We start from the raw sequence: 6,200 nt of genomic DNA on the forward strand, positions 1-6,200 counted from the left end.
CTTAACTCTGGAAGAAAAATATGAGATTTTACCAAGTAAGATTTTAACCTGAAAATGCAAAAATCCATATATAAAAATAAAAATAAAAATTTCCACCACGACATAGGAAATAAAAATCAGTAATGATCAAGAAAATATTTGTAACTACTAAAATGCAAGAAAGAGAATAAAAATACTTGGAAGGTCTGATAGAAAATTACAGAATAGTCCTCCTGGCGATGTCACTGGTGCGGGCTATGGCTACCACTTCCTCATGTCAGTGCTGCTCCCTCCGCCCTCACTCCTTCCATGTCTCAGCAGTTCAAAATGAAGCTGTTGTCATTTCTGGAAGGAAACTGGCCCAGCAGATCAAGCAGGAAGTGCAGCAGGAGGTGGAAGAGTGGGTGGCCTCAGGTAACAAACGGCCACACCTGAGCATGATCCTGGTCAGCGAGAATCCTGCAAGTCACTCCTATGTCCTCAACAAAACCAGGGCATCTGCAGAGGTGGGAATCAACGGTGAGACGATTATGAAACCAGCTTCAATTGCAGAGGAAGAATTGTTTAATTTAATCAATAAACTGAATAATAATGTAGATGGCCTCCTTTTTCAGCTGCTTCTTCCAGAGCATATTGATCAGAGAAAAATCTGTAATGCTTTTCTCCAGACAAGGATGTTGATGACTTTCATGTAATTAACATAGGGCGAATGTGTTTGCCCAGTATTCCACGTTAGCGGCTACCCTATGGTGTGTGTGGGAAATAATTAAGTAAACTGGCATTGCCACCCTAGGGAAGAATGTGGTTGTGGTCGGAAGGTCAAAAAATGTTGAAATGCTCATTGCAGTGTTACTGCACACAGATGGGGCACATGAAGGTCCCGGAGGTGATGCCACTGTTACAATATCTCATCAATATATTCCCAAAGAGCAGCCAAAGAAACATACAATTCTTGCAGATATTGTGATAACTGCTACAGGCATTCCAAATCTCACCACAGCAGATATGATCCAGGAAGGAGCAGCCGTCATTAATGTGGGAATAGAGTTCACGATCCCGTAACTGCAAACCCAAGTTAGTAGGAGATGTGGATTTTGAAGGAGTGAGACAAAAAGCTGGTTATATCACTCCAGTTCCTGGAGGTATTGGCCCCGTAACAGTGGCGATGCTATTGAAGAACGCCACTATTACTGCAAAAAAAAAAGTGCTGAGGCGTGAAGAACGAGAAGTGTTGAAGCCTAAAGAGCTTGGAATTACCACTAATTAACTATTGTGTCTTCTATGTCACAATCAGCATTCCAAGCCAGCTCAAGAAACAAAGCAGGCCAATAGAAATGCATTATTTTTAATTTATTCTACTGCAATTGTTTAAAATGATGCTTTGTATTTATTGAAAGCTTAAATGAGTAGGTGTTTGTGCACACAGCTCTGCAGTACCTCACCAGGGAACATTACAGTATCATGCAGGGTCATGTGATCTAGCCAAGAGCAGCCATTAATCTAGTGATTAACATGGGAGACGTTGTCATGTTGAGAATGGATGCTTAACTTTTGTCAAGCACCTCAGTTAAACATTTGCCTTTTCTAGAATTGCATTTCCCAAGTGCTATTCCAGTAAGAGTTGATACTCATTTTAGGTACTAAACCTTTGAGTTCAACTGATCAAAGGAAAAGTATTGCTAGATAAAATTAGGGAAAAGGTGAAGAAGAAAAAAATGGTAGTAATTGAGTAGAAAAAAATTAATTTATGTTTGTATTGATTGGTAACCAGATTTATCTAAGTAGAACTGAATTGGCTAGGAAAACAGAAAAACTACACGTTAATCATTTTCCTAAGCTGTCTTTTGAAACTTAGTCAGTCATTGGGAAAATGTTTAGAGTTGTTCATTGCTATTAGGCCTTATTTTATGTATGTTACCCTTCAGTAAGTTCTTCCCATTTTAGTTTTCTAGCATTTAAAGGCTTATTTTAAACAGTATTTATGTGTCTTATTATATTGTTAAATTTTTGCATTGTGTAGTTTCTTTGATATATCTTAAAACCTATTTTTGAAAAAAAACTTGGCTTGTTAATAATTTGGGCAACTTGGGTAAGTATGCGACTTAATTTTCCACCAAAGAATTGTCAGCAGCTGCCTGCTTTTCTGTGATGTACCCTTTTGACTTTTCCAGAAAATGTTTAAGAGTTTGTGTTAATATTGAATTTAATCAGACTTTCTGATTAAAGTTATTATTTTTTCTTTTTTAATAAAACACATCTGTCCTGTGTAGTTAAAAAAAAAAAGAAAATTACAAAATAAAATAGTTTCATTGCTTTAAGCATTTAAGTCTGAAACCTTTTTTTTCCTCAGCAAAATGTTGAAATGATACTAACTGAAATCCTTTTGGCAGAAATAAGTTTTGCTAAAAAACACATCTTAGATTTTGTTTATTTTGAAATATGTATATTGATAACTGTGAGGTAATGCATGTTAGTTAGCCAAATGTAGTAAAATGAAGTATATATACCTCAAAACATCATGTTGTATATGATAAATATATATAATTTTATCTGTCAATGTAAAAAATAAATTCCCCTGAAATCAAAACCAGACAAACACATAACAAAAATAGCAAGTTATAAGACAATATCCATGCTGAACGTCAACAAAATACTAGCAAAGTAAATTCAACAGCACATCAAAAAGACCATTCATTAGGTTAAAGAGGAATTTATCCTAGGGATGCAAAGATGGCTCAACATACGCAAATCAATAAACATTGATTTGCATTACATTACATTACATTAATAGAATGAAGTACAAAAATTATATGATCATCTCCATAGACACAGGAAAACCATTCGATAAAATTCAACATGACTTCATGGTAAAAATTCTTAACAAAGTATATATAGAAGGAACATATCTCAACATAATAAAGGCCATATATGACAAACCCACAGTTAACATAATACTGAACAGGGAAAAGTTAAAAGTTTTTTCTCTAAAATTGGGAAGAAGACAAGGTTGCCTACTTTTACCACTTGTTTTTAATATAGTACTGGAACTCGTAGACAGAGCAGTTAGGCAAGAGAAGGAAATAGCATCCACATTGAAAAGGAGCAAGTAAAAGTGTTCCAGTTTGCAGATGACATGATCTTATATATAGAAAACCCTACAGACTCCACCAAGAGACTGTTAGAACTAATGAACAAATTCAGTACAGTTGCAGAATATAAAATCAACATACGAAAATCGGTAGTATTTCTATATGCAACAGTAAAATATATGAAAAAGAAATCCCATTTACAATAGCTACAACAAAATAAAATACCGAGGAATAAATTTAACCAAAGAAATGAAGTATCTCTACAATGAAAACTATAAAGAATTGATAAGGGAAATTGAAGAAGGTGTTAATAAATGGAAAGATACCCTGTGCTCATGGATTAGAAGAATTAATATTGTTAAAATGTCTACACTACCCAAGTAATCTGCAGATAAAATACAATCCCTATCAAAATCCCAATGACATTCTTCACAGAAAAGCAATCCTAAACTTTGGGGGGAAAAAAGACATTTTGAGTATTATATTATTCAGATTATTCAGAAATAGAAATAAGGCAAATATATTATCTCTGGGGTATTGTCTAGGTTGGTCTATTTTTCTGAAATTTCATTAATGAGTGTCATCTGTGAAGTGTGACATTAACATATCATGTATTAAAATTATTTTAAAATGTATTCCTTATCTCGTGTATATGTATATATTTTACTTTTTTGCTTTTGATTCTAAGACAAATTTATTTTTCCTCGATCATACAAATTAGTAGATGACAAAATAATCTCAAAAACTGACAATATTATTATAAATGAACCTTTTAACTTTCCCTAAGAATAAGTACCAATTTTGTGCTATGACGATGATTATCCATCAGATTATTGTATGTATCTCTGCTATGAGTTAGAATTCAATAATTGTACCTTCTGAAAATTAAATTTGCGGGGGAGTGTAACAGGTTTCAGGATTTTTATTTAACATTTAACCTTAAACTGAACATTTAACCTTAAGAAAAATTAGATTTCAGAACTTTATCTCACTGGAAATCACCTCAAATAAAAAGATACAAGAATAAAGGGAAAAGCAAAAATGAGCTGCTGATACAGGGAAAATTTTGCTGCCAGGAAAATCAGTTCCACGGGATCAATCTGCCTGAGGCCCATCTTGACTTCATTCATAACAAAGGTGTGTAAATAAATGCTTATTTCAATGCTTTGTTAGTCGGTCTTTATACATTATGTTTTATTTAATAGAGAATGATTAATGTTTTTCTTATAGTTATAAATGAATATATTGTCTTAGATTTGTTTAGTGTTGATAAGCATGTTGCTATGTTGCATCAGCATTTCTTAACCGTTTGGGGGAACCATTCCAGAAACTTAGTTAAAGCAATGAACTCCTTCTCCCAGTAAAACACATGTACACAAATTAACATAAATTTTGCACAGGGTTTTGAGGTGTTACTGACACCTTATGCTCCTTTAGGGAAATCCTTTCTTAGAATTCAGTACAGGACCTGTTTAAAACCATGCTGCTTCTACATTTTTTGCATAATGACAAAGGAATCTGTAAGAGTGTGGCAAGATTATTTTTCTACAAGGCACATCTGTACCAGAAATGTTATCCATTATGCTGATGTTCTTGCCAGCAAAATGATGTTGGTGAGATTTACTCATTCATTCTTGATGAATATATATATTTACCTATAACTATATCTTTTTACTATAGTTCAGTTCATTCTTACCATTCCAAATTAATGGAAGTTAGTAATTCTGTAATTATCCAAAATAATACATTATTCACAAAGCACATATTCCTAATCATATTTTAATTATTTTTAATATTCCATAACGTGCATTTATAAGCATCTATTACCCTAAAAGACACAAAAACCCAGAAATGTGTTAAATGATGGAAAAAAATTCTCATACATAATAGGATGATGAATGGAAATTTTTTGTTTCCCAGAATTAGTGATTAGAGCTCAAAGCTGTGAACAAAGAGCTTCTAAGCACCCACTTTCTAAAGAGATACCGCAAAAATGGAGGTCAGAAGCCTCCTTGCAGGATTTATTAAACAGGGTCATAATCAGTCCTAGAAAGCAACAGAGTGGTTAATAGCACAAGTACTCTGCTATTGAATCAGCCTGGTTCAAATGCTGTTCTGGCCACATTAGCTATGTAACCATGAACACGTAACTGCATCTCCCTGTCCCTCAGTAAAATGAGAATAATAACTATAAAAATAGTGTTTATAACAGTTGTATTTAATTCATGGCAAATGTTCAATGGTGCTTGTATCGGCATTTTGTAAGTCTTGGTATTTTCTGTGCTTTTTTTTTTTTTTTAAATACACTCCATAGGGTGATTATGCAGATTAAATGCCAACATAGATGTAAATAAATAGAAATATGCCTGGGCCCTGGTATGTATTTAATAAATGTTTTATATTTCATTGTTATTTTGCTCATAGTTAGTCCAATCATCCTCTCAAATCTGTGTATGTGCATGTGTGTGTGTAGAAAACTGGGGACTAGAAGAGACACACTCAAAGGGATGGGTGTGGTGAGCCCCAGTGGAAAGGAAAGTGTGTTCTTTGATGAGGGTAATTCCCTATTCCCAAGGTGCTTCCTCCATCTCCTAAGTAAAGTGAGGGGGAAACTCCATTAGAATCTGTCAGCTACTAATGCTCTCTGTAAGAAGGAGCAGGGGCTCCACTCCCTTACTAGTTGCCAGTTTAGCAACAGACATACTGACACACCATGTCACCAGTATTCCTCCCCATCACATTTAATGTCAGTTCATCCTTTAGATATTGCCTCAAGTGTCACTTCTATAGCTAGCTTTCCTTAACCCTCAAACCAGATAAATTCTCCTGTAATAGCATAAAACATGCTTCTCTTTATCAAACTGATCAGTTGAGATTTTTATAGTTATTTAGGGTTGATTTGTTTAACGATTACTTAAATCCTACTAGGATATAGGTTCATTAAGACAAAGATTATGTTTTTATACCTCACTCCGGTGCCTAGCACAATGATTGTCCCATGGTTCAGTACTCAATATATATTCTGAGTACTAACATGACATATCATTGGGTTCCGTACTCAGTGATGCAAACTGGGGGAGAGAGTCATCAATGTTCAGTTGAAATTGAATAGTGTTGAAGAGATTCACATGA

General features: G+C 34.2%; 1 pseudogene; it reads left to right on the forward strand.

Moving 5' to 3' along the window:
* Nucleotides 1-218: 218 nt before the first annotated feature.
* LOC112621662 lies at nt 219-1,246 on the forward strand (annotated as a pseudogene).
* Nucleotides 1,247-6,200: the final 4,954 nt, after the last annotated feature.

The sequence above is a fragment of the Theropithecus gelada genome, chromosome 3 (assembly GCF_003255815.1).
Source record: "Theropithecus gelada isolate Dixy chromosome 3, Tgel_1.0, whole genome shotgun sequence".
Taxonomy (NCBI): domain Eukaryota; kingdom Metazoa; phylum Chordata; class Mammalia; order Primates; family Cercopithecidae; genus Theropithecus; species Theropithecus gelada.